This window comes from Pholcus phalangioides, unplaced genomic scaffold, assembly GCF_987345545.1.
Source record: "Pholcus phalangioides strain wild (caught in Gottingen) unplaced genomic scaffold, Ppha-v1.0 ptg000007l_1, whole genome shotgun sequence".
NCBI classification, from domain to species: Eukaryota; Metazoa; Arthropoda; class Arachnida; order Araneae; family Pholcidae; genus Pholcus; species Pholcus phalangioides.
The window spans coordinates 17,912,081-17,933,274 of NW_028301600.1; the positions used below are offsets into that span (position 1 = coordinate 17,912,081).

The window sequence follows — 21,194 nt, forward strand, 5'->3', positions numbered from 1 at the left end:
AAAGGAATTACCAACACAACTATATCGATTAATGCGAGCTTGTATATCGAAAAAAAGAAAGAAATAGGAAAACTTGCAGGAAGTCCTTTTCCCAAAACAAGGAGATGAAACCGTCTTTTCTCCCCGAGCTAGACCGGAAAGTCTCGTCATAGATTCCGGAAACAAAAAGTGTGAGGTTCGCTAATCGTTGCCTTTTTATTTTCTACCGGTTCCGGCAACGTACAACCTTTTTCCGGGCCGACCACCAGTACCACCGTGCAAATCGCAAGGGAAGATACGAGGGTGTTGCGGGTCATTATTGGTGTAATTAGGTGCTAAGTGCGCGTGACGCGTTGCACGGTGCGGGGCGACCACCCATAGGTCCCTAGAGAGTTTTAGACAATTCGTGTCCCCAAGCGCAGTCATTTTGTCACTAGTGTTCTCGCTCGCTCTCCCACTTCAATTGTTCGATTGATTTCCTCCCCTTTTCCAGAACATTCTATAACATTTACCACGCAGTGCTACGAAGGGTTTACCACACATACGAAGGGTTCTTTTTATTATGTATCCCTGTATCCCTGCCGTACAATATCTATTAAATACTCCTCTTACTGACGTATTGTCATGTAGCTTTATTTTAATAGTAACTCAATAGCCTTGAAAACATGTCACACCGAACTAATTGACGGGTGAATTTATAAATCTGAAAACACACACATATCAGATAATTTACAGTCAACATTAGGTTTGCGAACTTAATTCGTTCCTGAAGTCCGTTTGCAAACCGAAACATTTTCTCCCTATGAATCAATGTAAAATGAATTGATCCGTTCCTGGAACATCGAAAATTTATAGTGTGAATTTTTACAACAGCTTTTATGCATAACGTTAAAGCCAATAAAAATAATAAAACTAACACTGAAAAAATAACCATGAGTATGAAATAGAGGAAATGAAAATTATGACAGGGCCAGGTTCGTTGTCATTTACAATCTTAGTGACGAAGCCCTCAAAATCTCTGATAACCAAATTCATGATTCTGTAAAAAAACTTGCTGCCAAGATTTGTCAATAAAGAACTTGCAATTCGGGGTATTAAAATGATGTTTTCCGAATTCTTTGAGTAATTAAATTTTATCAGATTAAAGCTCCCTCCCCCCCCCCCCCAAATATGACTCTGTCAGATGAATCAACAGGTCGTTTTAAATTTTAAGAAGCTCTACAACAAAGATGTTTTGCAATAATATATGGTATAATATAATACAATATACTATTGCAAAACATCTTTGTTGTAGAGCTTCTTAAAATTCAAAACGATCTGTTGATTCATCTGACAGAGTCATATTTGGGGGGGGGGGGAGCTTTAATCTGATAAAATTTAATTACTCAACCAACTCTTTTATCAAATAAAAATATCGACATGTGGCCACAGACATCTAAAATATACTTTTTCGGGATTTAGTCCGTTTTGCATGTTTGTAAGGTTTGCTTTCTGCCAGCTTGTGTGTTCGTAAACCGAATCGTGTGTGCGTAAACTGAATTATTCGCAAACCGAGAAGTTCGTAAATCGAGGGTTGACTGTGCAAGCATGTTACGCGGTAAATGTAATAAACCTGGTTATTATGCATAGTTACTGACCATTTTGGTAAGTTTGATAAATTTGATTATGTTTAAAAAAAGTTGCACCCCCCCCCCTCCCTTGAGAAAATTCTGCGTACGCGTATGACTGCACTCATCACGTACTGAAGAAACTGATAATGGCTGAATTTAAGTGATATTTACGCATGATTTCTTCCATATTTATCGTATATACTTTTCGGAAATTATTCATAAACACTGGTAAAACGGATTTTAATGTAGGAAAATTTATCAACTTATCGAGATCATTGGTAATTATGCATAATAACCGGCGATTATGGATGATTACCGATTTATCATATTTAGCGTCACATATATAACCAGATGTGAAGGGTTTTTTAATGTATTTTCCTCTGTCCTTGCCATGCATTGTCTATTAAATACTCTCTTAGTGCCGTATCATCATGTAGCTTCATTTTAGCAGTAACTCAATAGCCTTGACACATGTCACGCTGAACTAATTGATGGGTGAATTTTTATGAACCTGAAAAAAAAAACCACAAATATCAGAGATGGTATACACATATGTTACGGTAAATGTGATAAATCCGGTTATTATGCGTAATCACTGGTTGTTATGCATATCACCCCCATTTTTGAAAGTTTAATAAATTTTGCAAATTTATCACATTTACCAGTGATTATGTAGTATAATCTCCAGCTTATATTGTATCGTCAGTGAATTAATAAATTTACCATTTTGCTTAAATTGCAGTGTACAGGACAGTGTTTCTCACAGTGTGCATCGCGGCTCCTAGGAGCGTCGCGGTGAGCCGGAGATATTCATTTATGCGCTTATTTATGCTTTGAAGTGGTTCGTTTATAAGTGAAAATATTGAAGAGTAAATAATCCTTTGCCTGATAATAAGCATAAAAAGAGTCCAACCAAGAAGGACTGCGTTATTTTTGCCCTTCCTCGTTGGTCTCTCTTTTAGTGATAAGTGTATGCATATGAGAAAGTATCTACTAAACTATTCTGGGGAGCCGCAGCTGAACCATGGATAGGTAAGGGAGCCGCGAGTGACAAAAGTTTGAGAACCACTGGTCTAGGATGATGAATTCGATCGGTGGTGTTGATTATGTTTAAAAATGTTGATAAATGTGAAGAAAAATAACATTACAAAAGAACTGACAACAATAACACGTTTTCATCCTTATACCACTTATTTTAATTTAATTTAATTTTTATGGAAAAATATGTGTAGTGAATCCCTCCCGTACGGCAGATGCTGATAATTTGTTGAATTTAAGTGATATTTCAGCATGATTTCGCCAAGATAGAGTGTCACCACCCCCCAAAAATTAAAACCTATTTTTTTGCCTCTACTCTGACTGTTTTAAATAGTTTCTTTCCTAGCCCGGGTTCGAGCCCCACCGTCATCACAGTGGTGGTCGGCTAAAGTTGGTTTTCTGTGGTTCCCAAATTCGAGGCGCAAATGCGAACCGATCTCCCAGTCAAAAAGTCTCGCCACAGAGAGCAACAGGCCTACAAACAGTACAAATATTCAGTCACTACATATCACTCATTTCACTTCTGAGATATAGATGGCAGCACTGAAATATCTTACACAACACTAGATACACACTCAAGTTGTTAGGTATACACACACTTCCGGCACAACTCACTAGGTAGCAAATTGCCTATGGCGATAGACCTGAGTTGCGCATGGTTTGAAAAAAAAGTATCTAATTGAAAATTAATCTGCTCAAACACACACAGTCATACACTCGACTGGTCTATATAAAATTGATTTTCTTCGTCAGAGCAGGGCAAAGGCCCCAAATGGGCAAAAAAAACTGTCGGACAACAATGGTTTTTGGGCCTCAACAATCACTTTCGGAACGTTTAGTTTGGTGACCGTGATTCCCCAGCAATGCGTTTCAGACATTCATATGCGTTTACAATGGTTTGTCACTTCTCTAATCCTGTTAGTATATATGTATAATAGTTCATGCCTTTATAATGGTTGGCCACATTTTCAGTACTCTCAGTAATGAGGATTTTTGAATGACGTCGTAATATCATCATCATCACTTTGATGGTCAGGAAAAGGGTGATCCTCATAGAAATCAGTGTTAGAAATTGCCGATTTTACTGTAGAAATGCGGAAATTTAGTGGGATTTGCCGCCACATCAATAATTTTAAAAACTGAATTGAATTCTCGATTTTTGAAATATTGAGTTCGCTTAGAGATATACGAAGCACAGAAAGTTAAATATAAAATAATTAGCCGGACCTATATCTTTGAGTTGAATATTCAGGCAATAACATTGATTTCAACCGTTTTTTTATATCTTCTCAAGCATGAAAATTAATACAAATACAACGCCACAACAGACAAAATGCCCAACGAGGTGGCTGAGAAACTGATGCCCATAACAAATATGGATGTCATATATTTCAAAAATATAGCAACCCAATTAAAAATGCAATTACAAAAATTGTAAACAATATATACACATGATAAAATATTATACAATGCCCATAAAGAATACTTATGGTTGTCTTATTCTAAGTATGGATAGCTTCCCGAGTTACCCCAACATGTTTATCGTATTTCTTTTTAAACGTGTCAATTGTGTTACAATTTACTACCTCCGGGGGTAAGCTATTTCATTTATTAACAACCCTATTAGGGAAAAATTCCCTGCGACACCATAACCTTGCATTGTCCCTCACCATCCGATACTGGTGTCCCCTTGTAAAAGCAGTCGATTGGCGGTGTACTAAAAGTTCATGGTCCATCCTATCCATCCCATTGAAAATTTTGAACACTTCGATCATATCTCCTCGCACCTGCGTTCATCCAATGTAAACATATTCAAAAAATGAAGTCTCTCTTCATAACTCAAGCCCTGTGTGCCAATAAGGACATGCGTACCTCTTCTCTGCACCCCTTCAACCAATTCTATGTCCCTCTGTAGGTATGGTCTCCAAAACCTTACGGCATACTCCAGTCCAGGACGAACTAAGCCTCGAAAAAGTGGAAATACCTCCGTATTGTCTTTTAATATTCAATTTCATAAATTCATATAGTTTAGGTTGTTTGAAATTAATTATGGGCCCATAAAGTACATCGGAGAAATTCCACAGCTTTAACTAATCATGTTTGGAAGCTGAAATAGGCAGATGGATAACTTGAAGTTCAGGGGGGGGGGGGATCGAAATACCTAGCGCGCCCCTTGAAAAAGGGAAAAAAAATATTTTCATTTCTACGTTTCTTTAAATCTAGGTTTGTTTATTTCATTATTCGCGCAGGAATTCGCCATATTGGTTAACGTGGACACAGTTTGTATGTCCCTCAAAGAAAGAGGGAGATATCACGTGATCCAAAAAGCCCCATTGAAGAAAACCGGGGCAGCTCCGGGTATTATAGCTAGTAGGAAATCAAAATAAAAAATGAAACGGTGAGAATCGCTCTCGCTCATAGCCCTGTTCAAGGCCGTAGCGAGGGGAGGAGGACTTGGGGGGTCTGGTCCCGTCCCCCGAAATGCGAGAAAATTTCCGAAAAAGAGGGGGAAAAGATGGCCAAATCTATTGTTCTATCACTTTGATTCCCCCTCCCAGAAATGAAAGTGGTCCCCCTCCGAACGAAATTACTGGCTACGGGCCTGGCCCTGTTTGACTGATATCAGGGTCCGGCAGTTGAGAAGCCCTGCTCTAAGCCAACAATATTGCACGAATAAATAAAAAATTTATCATATTTAAAGTGTGCGAAAAGTGTGCATTATCACCGGTAAAAGTGATGAATAAAGGAAAATTTATAAAACTTATACCGAGACGATTGGTGATAATGCATAATAACCGGCGATTATAGATAATTTTACCAATTTATCACATTTACCGTCACACATACATACACCTGAGGACATACAAAAGCTAAACCCATAACCCTCGGAGTCATCTGATATGGCCCGTGACAAATTAACAATACACTCGAGTTAGCCCGTAGCACATTTCCAGATTACTTCAGTGGCTCGCGACGCATTTGCAGATCATTTAAGTTACCAACGGCACATAGCTAGATCATTTAAGCGACCCCTAGCACATTTCCAAATCATGTGAGTGACCCCTAGCACATTTCCAAATCATGTGAGTGACCCGTGGCACACCTTCAGTTCACTTAATAGGATCGTGGTACACTTGCGGATTACTTGCAGTGACTGGCAACATATTTCCAGATCACTTGAGTGACTCACATCACACTTAAAGATCATTTAAGCTGCACGCGACACATTTGCACTTCACTAAAAAAGCCAGGGAATTTTTATAAATCCCGTAAGTGGCTCTCGGTGCATTTTCAGATCACCTGAGTTGCGTGAGGCATACTTTCAGATCACTCGAGTGCAGGGCTGGAACTAGAGAGGGGCAGCGGGAGGGAGCAACTGCCCCGGGCGGAAATTTTAGGTGGGAGTAAAGAACACTGTCGTAAAATTATCGAATTTTAAAGTTGTGGGGACGGCAAAAATCATTATTACGGCCCTGCTTGAGTGGCATGAGGCACCTTTCCAGACAACTCAAGTGGCCCGCCACACGTTTCCAAACCAATGAAGTGGCCCGCACTCTCCAAAAGGTTGAGCACCCTTGTCTTAGGAGTTCTTTTCATTTGATTGTAACATCGTTTTTCTTAGTGTTAGCTTGGGGTATTGTAACTCTTCACTTATGAAATTCTCACACTCTTACGGGACAACTCATTCTTTGCAATTTCGTGAATCCACTGAAGTTCCGATTCATTCTCTTAGTTTCCTTAAATATTATTGAATTTGTAGGTTCCAGGTTCGAAAAGATTATCTCCTGGCGGAATTCGAAAATTATTTCCCCATGGGCGTTAAAACAATTTATCGTAATTTTAATCAATTCCGGAAGCATTTTGAGTCTGTATTAGTCAGCCCAAAAATTCTAAGAATTTTTCTTGTGAATTATTTCAGCAAAGGAAAAAAAATTTTCGATTTTTATTTCCCAGTTTTTGAAGTATTTTCTATATTTTCTTTATACTTTGAGTTATTTTTTGGGTCTTTTCAAAATGCCGTCACTGTAGAATTTAGATATTTGGTAATTTGGAGATAAAAGAAATCATTGTATGTATCTAATCTAAGCTGTCACTTTTGACAGCTCTACATCAACGAAGGATTTTACACGTAATGAATTTTGAAAGGAGCGGAACTAATGAAAGAGTTGTGACGTCTGCTCAGTATGGTGAATGGGATAAAACACTTCACGCTCTCTCGTGGAATTTATTTTTTCACCAAAATAAAATTTTGTCTTAAAAATGGGTCAATTCCGTTACGTTTCTCAAACATGTCACACATTAAATATTGACCCATGAAATATTTCCCCGACTAGTTTCAAGAAATGTTTGCGAAATATACTTAGAAGGAAATGTTTAGAAATACCTTTTAGTACACCGCCAATCGACTGCTTTTACAAGGGGACACCAGTATCGATTGGTGAGGGACAATGCAAGGTTATGGTGTAGTAGGGAATTTTTCTCTAATAGGGTTGTTAATAAATGGAATAGCTTACCCCCGGAGGTAGTAAATTGTAACACAATTGACACATTCAAAAAGAAATACGATAAACATGGGGTAAATCGAGAAGCTATCCATACTTAGAATAAGACAACCATAAGTATTCTTTATGGGCATTGTATAATATTTTATCATGTGTATATATTGTTTATAATTTGTGTTAATTGCATTTTTAATTGGGTTGCTGTATTTTTGAAATATATGACATCCATATTTGTCATGGGCATCTTTTTCTCAGCCTCGTTGGGCATTTTGCCTGTTGTGGCGTTGTATTTGTATTTGTATTTGTAATATCTTTTAATTTTTTCGAGCAATCAGATTTACGATTTATTCGATTTATGGCATCGCCATTCATTTCAATTCTCCTGTGAAGGGGCTGAGACCCCTATATTTAAAAATTCATCAAACCATCGAACTGTTGATTCGCGTAAAGCTACTTTATTGACTTCATAAGTATTTATACAAATTGTTGAGCTTCATTGAAAATAAAAATAAAAACATCGTGTGCCTAAAATGAATGGAATCTAAGCTTTTCGTTCACGTGTGACTCTTCTAAATTCTGAAGCCCAAGATTTTTTTTGCATTTTCACTATATCATATTTAAAACGTATTAGCTCATTTTTTGGATCAAAATCATTGAAATCAATATTTGTTTTCGAAATCATCGTGGAAATGTGTAAAGCAAGGGATACCTGTATATAGACTTTCAACATTTCCTGTGTTACCCGAAAATGTGTATTTTAATATCATAGCGAAACTCATTAGTAGCTGAAAAAACAGACGTTTTCAAAAACACTCACAACTTTCATGACGACATGTATATAGTGGAGAAAAGACGTCGAATATTAGATACTTTTTTTTTCGAAGTTCGTTACTTTTTAAAGTAAAACATTAAAGCTCAAGATTTCTTTGCATTATATTAATCTATTTCCATGCAAATGCGTGCCCCAAATATCAATTCATGAAACCTATTACAGATAACAAAAAAAAAAAAAAAAAGATAAAAGCATACGATAATCGTATTTTTGGCTTGAAAGGCGAAGGTCACTTAATATCGGAAACACGCATGGCCCCCACAAGGGGTGGGCTGACGAGGCTCCAGTCCTGGGGCCCGGGACGATTTTCACCATTTTTTGCTTTTTCACGCTATATATTAATGATAAAGGGGCCCGTGAAAGTGTGATTAGGGGGCCAGCAAAAGATCCCAGCCTTGGGGCCCTGCTACAGGATGCGGGGCCATGGAAACACGGATACATATTGTGCATGTGATCCACTTTCAACCTAGGATGTCCTATGAAAAAGAATTAGCAAACAGTTACTCTCACCATCATTGCTTCATCAGAACTTGTTATTTTGTTTTTCAGTTCTCTTTTAACTGAAAAAAGCATAAGGTCTAAAAAATGTTTTTCCTCCTCATTTTTATGCTGTTTTTCTCAATTTTGTTACATTTTTTGAATTCAAATATTTCACCGAATAGCACTTACAAACGTGTATTTTTTTTTGCCTCAGAGACAGGGCAACAACTTCCTAATTTTTGGTTTTGAGCACCGAGTGTTCGTATTAAAAGTTAATTCTTTTTAATACTATACATCCCCTTGCAAAATGAATGACATAACTGAAATCCACATGTTATTTGGATACTTTTTCTAACTGAAAGTATGCATCTATGATCAACGGTTCACCAATAATTTGCGGTTCGAGGAGTTAGCTATGCACACTATATGTAAACATTTTTGTTTATCGAAAAAAAAATTACCCTCTCAAAATATCCATTTCAAACATAAATTAGAGAGCAACAAATTCATTGTGCATTCTCGTATAAACGATGATGAATATATTCTGATAGAACGCGTCATTATTTAGCCTTTAAAACTATTTTATGAGGCTATCGGGAATCAAACAAAAAGTCCTTGGATCATCATATATAATGTGCTTTCAAAAATCCCCAACTTCTTCCAACGAAAGATCTAAATACTATGACTTCTATGGAGATTTTCTTTTGTATAATTTACATTTCCAATAGATACCAAAGTTAATCTTTATAAAAGCTGATGTACCATGAGACGGTATGTAGATGGAGACTTAAGTGCGTGTGGATTCTTCAAAGTTGTCATAGCTAAAATATATGTGATTTTTATTTTTAAATTTTTGAAATATTCTGTATTTAAAGTGTACGATATTGAGTGTATCTGTATGAGTGTACACTCTCTAGAAAATTTGAAATTTCAAAATCAAAAAACATAGCAGTTTTTATAAAATGAAAGATTCAGAAAAATTCAAAACATGAAATACATAAGAAACGAAAATTAACAATGTGATGCATAAAATATACATAAAATAGAAAATAAATGCAAGAAGAGAAAAGGCTTTTTTTTCATTTTTAAAAAATTTTTCTCACGCGATACGCATAAAGAAAAGCGTATTCAAAAGACGTTTGTATTCACGATGGATTTTTTGGAGTTCGGGTTTTTACCGAAAAATAAATAAATATAAAAAAAGGCAATAAAAATTCCCTAAAAAGCATTTTGCAAGTATAATATTTTTGCTTTTTATTTCGAAATGAGGGAAACATATTCTCAACGAAAAGGGACACGAAAAATCGGAAGCGATTCATGGACGTGAGATAGGGAGAGAGAGATCTCCTCACGCATTTTGACTTGCAAATTTGTTGTTGAAACACGAGATAATAAGTTTAGTGGCCTTGTTTGGCTTTATGCACAACCTTTTGTCTTTTCATACACTCATTTTTCTATGTAAATTAATATTAGAAACTGGATAAAGCACTAATTACCGGAAGAACGGATGTAGTGCTCGCTCGCTCGCTATAGACATACATAGTCAGTGAGCAAATACGAGAATGATTCTTGATGAATAAATTCTCCTCCTTTGATCTCCTTGCATTTCATTACAAAGTTACATGTCGTTTTCCTCGCCTTCTACAAAATTATAAGAATGTAATCTGCGGCTTTATATCCATCCCAAGCAAAGCAGAGTCATCGTCATAAGCGAGGGATCGGAGGTAAGTCCCTCTGAAGAATCTCGCGACTGCCTCAACTCGATTGGATTGAGGTTTGAGTACAGCGGTCGGAGCCAATGGAGCGCAAGTTCTGCCGCTCTTTATTCCGTAAGGACTTGCAAAGATGCACAACTACTGTACTACTATGTACCATCGCCACTACTACCACCACCAACTCCGAAGAAGGTTGTTGTTCAGAAAGCAAAAGGAGGTACCTAGAGAGAAAGCGAGAGAGAGTATAAAAGAGGAAAAGGAGCGGCGAGAGTATGTTTGGAAACCAGGTTTGAGGTGGAAAAGAGGGTGAAAGTATTGAAGGGTATCCCGAAGAACATCATCCTTGGAAACTAACGGAAAGGATCGATGTCAATGCTGTTTTCCCCTTTGCCTTTTCTCCCATCCATTGCGTTGCTGCGTTCGTTCATCAGACGCATCAGAAGACGCTCGACTGGGCAAGGGAACCGACTCTTCTTCCACAGTTGCGGTGATATTGCATTACGCAGGCCGCCGCCGGCCAAACTCAATTTTCAACCTTCGGCTCCCACACAAAAGGCCCGTTGAAGCCTAGGCCCTCCTCGTTAGGCCCCGCCCGGGGCTGTTTGCCGGCCCACAGGTGCACCGGAAGATTCTAGCCTCTTTTCCTGGTAATCCGATTGTCTACGACGAAGTCCCGGACAGGAGAGAGAGAGAGAGAAAGTGAGTGAGTGAGAGAGAGAGAGAAGAGCCAAGTCTACCGAGCTCAAAGAGCCGGTTGGCAATTAAGGGGGACCTCAGAGTAACCTTTTCCAACAGAAAAGGGACTACACGTTTAATTGTTTGCTAGCAAATAGCGACGAATCCGCATCACAGGAGTTGTTAACATAGGAAATTCCTTCATAACATGATAATAAAAAAAATATACTGTATAATAATTTTGGAAGAAGTTTTTCTCTTTTTCACCCGATAATAATTACAGTGCAAGTCCGTTATAATGAGAGCTCACAATCCAAGAAAAACTGTCGTTATAACGGGCTCCTCGTTATAAGCGAATTTCGATTGTTTTGCTCTGTCAGTTATAAATTTTAGAAAATTGCTGCTATAGAGCTGCATTATAATCGTCTCTTAGTTAATTTTGTTCTATTATAGCAAATGAACATAACTCCAGTCGTGGTATTGATTTCAGGTCTCACAGCAGTTGATTCTCTAACCCTTTCAGACCCGAGCACTCATTTTTTGGGGATTTCCAAAATGTTTTTGCATTTTTGATACTCAAAAAATGCATTAAAAACATAAATGTCAGGAAATTATTATTTTTTCAAATTTTCAATTCTTTTTTGGGGAGAAATAATTCATTTCCTTTAAAAAAAATTTTCAGCCAAGCAGGGTATATTCATCTTCTTCATATACTGCCTTTCTGATGAAACCTCCAAAAAGTTCATATTTACCACATTTCTAACTCGAAACCTACACAATCCTTTAAGTTAGGGCTTAACTCCCTGAGCTCAAAAGAAAAAAAAATTCTACAGTGAGAAAAAGCAACCCACAAATTTGTGGCGCCAGGTTCTGAAAGGGCTCTCTAAGACGAATTTGTTTAGAATTTCATATCGTCTAAAAAATTGAAATTCTTTGGTCTAAAAAAAAGAGACCAAATAATCAAAATTTTCATCGCTCAATTCCGTGCCTTTATGAACTCATGAACATTTTTCTGCTGATCGGAAATTTTTTTAATAAGATTTGTTCAGACGTTCAAAAACGACTTTAGCCCTTTAGGCAGCACAAAAATCACGAAAATCACTAAACCCCCCCCCCCCTTCAAAATGCCATATCTTTTTCTTGATGAAGTAGGCTTTCTTTTTCGATTTCCAGCAGGTGTAAATTAAGAAATTTTTCATTGAGAAATCAACTTTTTAAAAAATATCTGGACTTGCCAATGATAAATAAGGGGCTTTTAAGGAGGTGAGATATCTCGTCAATGCCGCTTAAATGGTTAAACTGCAAGTTCGGTCCAATAACTCCTGGCAGTGACCGTGGTCTCTTAGTCACAGGGGAGACAAAAGCCGAATAGAATCGTCACATATCCAATGTATATGTTACCGCCAAAGCCCGAAATTGGCAATTCGCGAAGTGGCTTGAGATCCCTGGTCAAAGTCCGATAGCAAAAGACATGATTCGGGATCATCTTCAAGTTGTATTTTTTTCGTGATAATTATGTCCACGTTAGTTATGCAAACCCATCAAACCGCAGTTACGATGCGGAAATCATGTTTTTTCTCCAAAATTTAGCAGAAAAAACTATATATGTTTATATAATTATTTTTATAGTTTTTCTCTGAAATTTTTTTCACTTTTTTTCTCTCTCGTCGCACGGAGCTAATCCAATGTAGGGCTGCTACATATAAACATGTATCACACGTGCGCGATTACAAAAATGGATTTGGCTCCGACCGGGCCGTCTAACATCAACACATCGAGCTTTGGCCAGGGATCTCCGGCCACTTCGCGAATTAGCCGTTACAAAGTCCGAATTATTTCTGCAATTCGGATTTTGACCAAAACTCTTGGCCAGTTCGCGAATTCACCGCACTTCGGGCTTTGGCACTAACATATACATCAAGAAGTTTATTCAGACATTGCGGCTAATTTTTAAGATTTTTCTTTAAAACCCAGGGGCTAAAGGTTTCCAAATATCAAAAGTGAAGATTGGATATCGGATGAAAACGCCCATAACTTTTTTAAATGAGGATTGTTTGTTGGCCTTTAAAATGCAACAGATTCGTTGTTGCATTATTCTGATGACGTGCTCACACCCTACATAATATTATTTTATTTTGAAAGAGATTTTATACACAAGACTTTCTATCTTGGTTTTTCTTTTATATTCTTAGCAGTTTCTTCTTTTATTTCTCTTTAACGCTACTTGGTTTTCTTCTTCCGGAAGAACTCATTTTGCATTCTGATCTCGATATCACAGATTACAATCGGTGAGAATCTACTTGAACGCGTGTAATGTTTTAATAGAAGGGGGAACGAAAAAAAAAAAACGTTTAAAAATACTAACCTTACAGTGTAGTTTATATAAATTACTGAGAATGATTTTAGTAGGGTAAAAGAAATTTATAGTATAATCAATTACAGTGAAACTTCCATAGGCAGTCATCTCTATTCCGCGGCCAACTTCCCTTCGCAGCCAGTTTTTCTCGGAACGGACAATAGACATAATACAAAAATCAGCTCTATTCCGCGGCCACCTCTGTATACGGTCAGCGTCCAACTTATCCATGATCATCCTTTTATAGATAAGAATTGAAAAAAAAAACCAAGTTTTTTTTCTTCCCAATGCATTTTAGAGCTGATAGTTCTCTTGGTATAACATTATATAATCGTTATACATCAGCATAAATACCCTCTCGAATAAATCGGATTTCCTGTTCATGTGTGAGATACTATCAGGTTAAAACATTTGTAAATAGTATGTGCAATTTGCTAGCTGATAGGGCAAAAAATTTGGGGTTAACTCGGGTTTAAAAATTTGTTCCCGGGGTGACAGAGTAAACCATACAAATCTATATACATGTATATATAATTGATTCTCTCTCTCTCTCTCTCTGTATGTTCTCTATACAAATCTACAATTTTAGATCGATCGTCGCCAAATTTTGCATACATACCAAACAGGACCCGGATTGAACCATAGGGTACTTTAAAAGTTTGCCAAAGCAGAGCAAATGCCCAAAACGGGCGAAAACTGTCGGGCAACAATGACTACCGGGCCTTAACAATAACTTTCGAAATGTTTACTTTGGTTACCGTGGTTCCCTAGCAATGCGTTTCAGACATTCATATGCCTTTATAATGGTTTGTCACTTTTTCAATCCTCTCAGTAATTGAAGAAAACCCGGGCAGCGCCGGGTATTATAGTTTTAGTAACCTATGATCTTTATTACTGGGTACATAGAGAATGTGGAAGTTTTGGCTTTGTGGATACTTTCTTCACTTTTTAGCACGCAGAGATTCAGCAGAACAACAGTGAGGGAGTAAAAGAAATTTGAAGAAAGAACATGTGCACTACTTGCTATAAGAAAAGAACAGATCCCTGATAATACAGATTAAGGAATGGATCGGAGATGATCTGGTATTTCAAGTTCTGCATAAAATATAGTGAAACCTTGATATACATAATGATACCGAACCAAGAAAAATATCGTTGTAGTAGGATTATCGTTATATCAAGAGGCAACATTATCATCACGTGTCATCAAATTTATGCTGCTGTTGGCATCTTTCCTAAATCGGCGGTGTTGGTACCACCAAAAAATGCGTTTTTAAGTATTTATTCTCCACAAAATATTTTAATTAAGTTATTAAATTGAGCTTAAATTAATATTGTAATAAATAATTTAATCAGCTATAATAAAAGAAATTCAGTTAGATATATATTTCCCCTGTAAAAAGGTTTACCATAATAAACTTTGGTGTAACACACAAAAAGTAGCGATACCGAACACTTTCGGTGATTAGGTGTGTGTGATGCAATCAATATTATTAGGCATCCTCAGAAGCACTGAAACATGTGACGAGTTTAAAAATATATTGAAGGATGTTTCGAGCGAAAAAGAGAGCAGTTTCAAAATCTTCCTCAAAAATATCGTTATAGAGGGGTTTATCATACTAAAGGAAATCGGTGTGTCAAGAGGATTTTAACGTTACATACTATAAAAGGTGATTTCAAACAAGATTTGGAAAAATGCCGTTGCAGAGGGATTTCTCGTTATATCAATTACCGTTGTAGCAAGATTTCACTGTATATATGTCTGTGGTTTTTTTTTTTTTTTTTGGGCATCGTAAATAGCATAAATTTGTGCACAAATTTTTTCTGTGACATTGGAAACTTATTTTGACACTTCCCCTGAAACGTATTTTTCTTTTCATACAACCCAACTCTATTCAGCGGTCACCTCCACAGACGGTCACATTTTTACGGAACGCCGAGCGGCCGTCTTAGAGGAGTTTCACTATATTATCATTGGCCAAACACCTTTGCTCCTAGTCATCAGCGTCCCCCGGAGCTACTTCAAGTCAAAAAAAAAAATCGGGTATCTTAGTCTATTTTTCTCAGTAAGGATGTTATCAATTTATCATTATTGGCATGGTTTTGCGACGATGAATATCAGGGTATATCTGCGCGGGATATATTACTACTTTAATTATTTTAAAGTTACTGCCGAATGTGTAAATAAAAACTCCTAGCTCAATATAGTATATTAATATAAATATGTGATATTTGTTTTTCATCATTGAATGCAAAATATCACATTTTTCTGTTTAAAATGATATATTTGTGTGCTTAGAAAACTTTTATATTTAAAGTAACGAAACTTACTTATTTTTGTATATATCTATATATATATAATCACAAACGGAATATATTTATTGAACTAATCAATATAAACTCATGAGATAAGTATAACTTCGAAACAGATAATATATTCAGCTAGTAGTGATTTTAGAGCAAAGATTACCAACCTCTTTACGGCACCATTGCGAATTTTAATTAGAAATCCTTGTTTAACCTTCAATTCCAATTAAATTAAAAATTCCCACCCTTAAATTCTAATAATTTAAATATTTTTATATTAGCTCGAGGTTATTTTAATTAACGAAACTTGTTTTTTTTTAAGCATTCAGTATCGGATTATTTGTGAAATAAAATGTAATTAGCCATTTGCATAATTGAATGTCGATAGAAGTTCAGTCAAGTGATACCTTTCCCGTCGTGATAACATAAATCAGGTATTATTTTTAGGTAAGTATTTAGAAATCTTAATTTTTGGTTCTGTGTTAACGTTTATGAACGCAAAGGTAAGTGGTAATAACATTCAAATATTTTTGTCGAAACTTCAGCAGCTGAAACGAAAGATTCAATAAATTTGGTAAGAATGTTGGTATTTATATTTAATTACTCGGTTGATTTCAAGTTATACAATTTTTGTATTTCATGTAATAAGACATCTTTTTTTCTTTCAGCAATTATCAATAGCAATATTACGATTTCATGGGAGGTTTTTTTTATGCCTGCGAAATTTCACGGTGCTTCTGTGATTGGGGTGTTTTCTTGATGTCTAGACATAAATTTTCCCCTTTAATTAATTATTATCCAAAATAATTAAAACAGTCGATCCTCGTTAAGACGAAGCCGAAAAAACACCAAAAACATTTCGCATGAACCGACAAAAGAACTATTTAATTATGCCCAACGTAGAAAATACTTAATTCGTATTAACCCTTTCAGGACCACAAGGATTTACGGAGTAACACAAAGTTTTTAGGCATTGAAATAAGTTCATTAGATATCTAACATAAAACATCATAAACTGCTAAAAGAAAATAGCAATTTTTTGCACCTTTTTTGGTAGGTGATGCTAATATATGATTTTCAGTAATGAAACGACCAAACGAAAAAATCACCTTCGTTTATGTGTTTAATCAATATTTTATTAGTTTGTTTAGATGTACACTTGTCTCATTTTTTCAACGAAGCTTAATTGAATTTGTACTTTTTACTAAAATTGTGAATGTAGAGATTTTTTTATAACTTATGAATTATATTATGATATTTATTCTCACGTGTATTTTTTTTATATAATGTTTTTGCTGTGGCAATTTTAATGTCCCGTATTTAAGATCCCATTTTATGATGGGAATTATTTTCTCAATTTCCGGTATTTACTCAATGAAATATGGTCACCTAGTCATAATAAATGATTTTTCGTGAAATAAATTTTTGCTCACTGTGATTTGCAGCAGTCTTTTATTTCCCCTAACCCTTCAGCAATTTCAGCAATAACTAACAAATTTGTAGTAAATTACATTTTTTGGCTAAAATTAGCGGTATTCCGTATTCATGATCGGGATGTCCTGTATTTTTCTTGATGAGATATGGTTAACCTAAGTAAAAAAATTCTAATTTTCATTTGAACCAACAAGGGGGAATGTTACTAATATCAAAATTACAACATTTGAATAATTTTTCATTCAGTAATTAGTTCATTTTCTTTATATATTGGCGTCCATATTTTTTATGGGCATCTTTTTTCAGTCACCTCGTTGGGAAATTTGCCTGTTGTCAACTTTGTAGAATTAAACTATCGAATAAGTTATCACCTGCGCTATCGTCTCGGACAATGTGGTCCACAGACCATAGAAAAGCTGCCCGATTTCGTACTCGCGACATGGTTCCCACATCCTGCAGCAGCGTCCCTGGGCCCGGATCTTTGTCGGGCCCTTTCCATAATGAATTTATAGTTTGGAAAAACAAAAATTGATAAGGATTGTCTCGCGCCCTCCCCCCCCCCTCCACGGCGGAGCCCAGGCAACCCCGCTCTTGAGGGGGCTGACTCGTAAGGTATTAATGGTTTCTCAAATTTTTCTTTTGCATTCAAGAATTTTAGAATTGTACACTTATTCTAGTCTTAGTATTCCAGAGTTGTCATACGGGCACTCATTTACTGATGATTGGCGTAGACTAGCAGTCATCAACATTTTTATAATCAGCACCGTTCATGCCCATCATCAGAGAAGAGCACCCATATGTAACACAGTCAGGCTAGCTTAATCGGGGGCCTCGGAAGTGTTTTACAACTGTGGATGCTCTACCTAGTCTTGATATAGATTTTGGTTTCTTAATTAATTCTGGGGGTGCTCAATCCAGCGCTACAAAATACTGTGGGTACTCGATCATCCACTGCATCCGCAGTTCCGATGCCACTAAATGTAATATAAATTCTTGATTGCAATTTAGATGGAAATGTTTGATTAAGGTATATTGATAAAATCTTCGCTACTTGAAAAGGTGAAGTTACCTGGCATCTCCTATTCATGACTCGAAAAATACCTGTGATAGCATCAGTTGACACGGTCATTTGATGACTACTCTGTGCATAAGCGCCGGAACCTAGGGACAGTAAGGGACTAGGTTATTGAGTGTCCAAAAGAGTGACCTCGAGATATTGCAATCACGTGAGTGGGCGAAAGAGTGACCTACAGAGCGAGGGACCAGGTCACATCTAGAGCATGTGCAAGCATGTGAATGACCAAAAAAGTGATCTAGAGAGCGGGCAAGCATAAGAATGACCAAAAAAAATGACCTAGAGCAATGTTTCTTAACCACCGGGCTGCTGCCAAGTACTGGGCCCCGACATCATTCATACCAGGCCACGAGTGATTGGCCATATTCTTTTTCCCCATTGATTTTCCGTTAGTCGTGTGTTTGACCGGGTCTTCCACCCGCTAAAATAAATGAAACCGGACCGCGGGCTGCCAAAAGTTCAGAACCACTGACCTAGAGCATGTGTAAACGTATAAATGATCAAAATAGTGACCTATAAAGCAAGGAACCATGTCATTGAGACACCAAAAGTTACCTATGGAGTGTGCATGTAAGTGACCAAAACAGCATGCAAATGTGAATGTCTAAAAGAGTGACTTAGAGACACAGCCGTATTTGCAGGAGTGGGGAGAGATGAAGAGGGTTATATAGCACAGGGCGGCGAATTCGAGGAAAGTGTAGCCAAGAAAATTAGACTAAAATGGTAGAAGGGCGGCAAAACCCTAAACGAACCCCTGCATATCTCACTAATCCCCGCACCACCAACTTGCCCCGGTTTCTTTCATTTTTATATTTTATATTTGATATTTATTTTTATAATCAGACGTCTTCAGGCTAGACCGACTTAAGTCACGTCTATATGGCATATAGAAAGATCTTATTTGTAAGGGGCCGTTCAAGTATTACGTCATCATCGATGTGGGGAGGGGGTTTCCGATTTGCTGACTTTTGATGACGGGGGGGGGGAGGATTTGGATAATGCTTACGTCATCAACCACCCTTTATGAAAATATGAAATATTTTTAATAGCATCTTACTCGGTGCGCCAAAAACGAGAAAACCCCACTTAAAGTGACACCCCCCCCCCCATTGATAAGTGCCCTACAGAGCCACTTTAGTGATCTCTAAATTTTTCGCGGATCCAAGTTCTCTGGAAATGTGTCCGAGCCATTTAAATATTCTGGAATTGTACCACGAGACACTTGAGCGATCTGTAGATGTGCCGCTTAGTTCATTTTTTTACAAAATTAGGTTTGAGGAGGTTAAGCCGCATCAGATAACCCGCACAGGGCCATATTTTGTCCGCGGGTCAAGGGCCTTCATGCGATTTATCATTATATGGCTTAGAGGGTGGGTCGCAATGAATTTATTAAAGGTAAATTTTGAGTTCATAGCCTTTAAATATCATTGAAATTAACAGAAATTGATTATAATAACATATAAAGGTATTTTCTTCCGAAATTTCAATTAAAAAAATATTTTTTTTGCATTATAAAAATAAATTTTTGATCGTCGGGGGGGTGGGGGGGACGAGCCCCCTATGCTTCCCCCCTGTGTACGCCTCTGATCCCACCAATATGCGTTAGAATTCAGTGGGCCAGAGCTGATGACGAAATTTTGCTGACAAGGGGGGGGGGGAACAAAAATGGCTAAAAATTTGCTTACGTAATACTTGAACCGCTGTGGTGGTCGAGTGGTTATAGTGCCGGACTCGTGATGCGAGGATCCGGGTTCGAACCCCACAGTGGTGGTCGGCTGAAGTTGGTTTTCTGTGGTTTCCAACTTCAAGGCGCAAATGCGAGCCGATCTCCCCGTTAAAAAGTCTCGCCACAGAGAGCAACAGTCCTACAACGGTAAATCATTCAACCATAACACTTCACTCATAGTTAGTAAAACTGGGGGCAGATGACAGCACTACACATAACAAGCATTACACAGAAACAAACTTTACGTCAGGTTGCACTACAAGTACACGCACATTCCCGCATGTCCCGATTCGTTGGGGGGTGCATGTGTGGTGTAGCAGTAGTAGGTAGGGGCTCGGGGATCCATGATGTTCTTAAGTCAGCCACCTCGTTGGGCAATTTGTCTGTTGTGGCGTTGTATTTGTATTGTATATAAACAGCTCCGAGAAAAGTTCCGAGAAATTGCGATCCAAGTGTATCGTTATCATAAAAAGAACATACACTAACGCCATCTGTAGGCGTCAACGTCATTCAAACGTTCATTTCTAAGAAATTCTCAGAGGAATGGCTTGCCACGTGTTGACATTCAAACGAAATTCACGGGAATAAATTACGTTATAATAATTCGCAATGTATAGGGCTGAATTTGGTAAAGTGCGGAGGGTGAACTGCAGCGGGCAGCCAAATATTTAGGGCCCTAAAAACTATATTTTAATAAATTGATTATTGACTACTGAGTGACAAAGATTTAAATTCTGTGGATCTATAGATGTCATATTAAGAAAATGTCTTACGCCTTGGTAGTAGAGGCGTATTTACAAGGGGGCGTAGCTGACTATAGCCCAGGGCGGAAAGTTTGAAGGGGCAGCAAAATTTTATTACCATGAATCCGCCTCTGTCCAGAGAGCGAGAGACCTAGAGAGTTTGCAAGCGTATGAATCACAAAAGGAGTGAAATAACCTAGATCGTGTGTGAGCATGTGAATGAACAAAAGAATGACGCAAAGCGCTTGCAAGCATGTGAATGAGCGAAAGAATGACACAAAGGGTGTTTGAGCATCTTAATGGTCAAAATAGTGTGCAAGCATACGGGTCACCGAGACAGTGTGCAAGCATACGGGTCACCGAGACAGTGTGCAAGCATACGGGTCACCGAGACAGTGTGCAAGCATACGGGTCACCGAGACAGTGTGCAAGCATGTGGGTCACCAAGGAAGTGTGCAAGCATGTGGACGGCCAAAAGAGTGGCCTAGAGACTGTGTGAACATGAGAGGGACCTAGAGAGTGTGTGAGCATGGGAGTGAATAAAAGAGTACGGTGGGCAAGAAAATTAAACTAGAATGAGAGAAGGGCGGCAAAATTCGTGTAGCCCACAGGAGGAAAAACCGTAAATACGCTTCTGACGGGTATATAGACACATGACCCTATAACCCCTCCCCAATCCTTGAATAAGGCCTTGACTTTTGACAGGACCACCTGGCCATGAC

At 37.6% G+C, this 21,194-nt stretch overlaps 1 protein-coding gene across 2 annotated transcripts in view; it reads left to right on the forward strand.

Moving 5' to 3' along the window:
* Awh (LIM/homeobox protein arrowhead) overlaps positions 1 to 21,194 on the forward strand; it is a 91,923-nt gene that overhangs the window by 43,475 nt on the left and 27,254 nt on the right. The gene's annotated exons all lie outside the window — the stretch shown is intronic.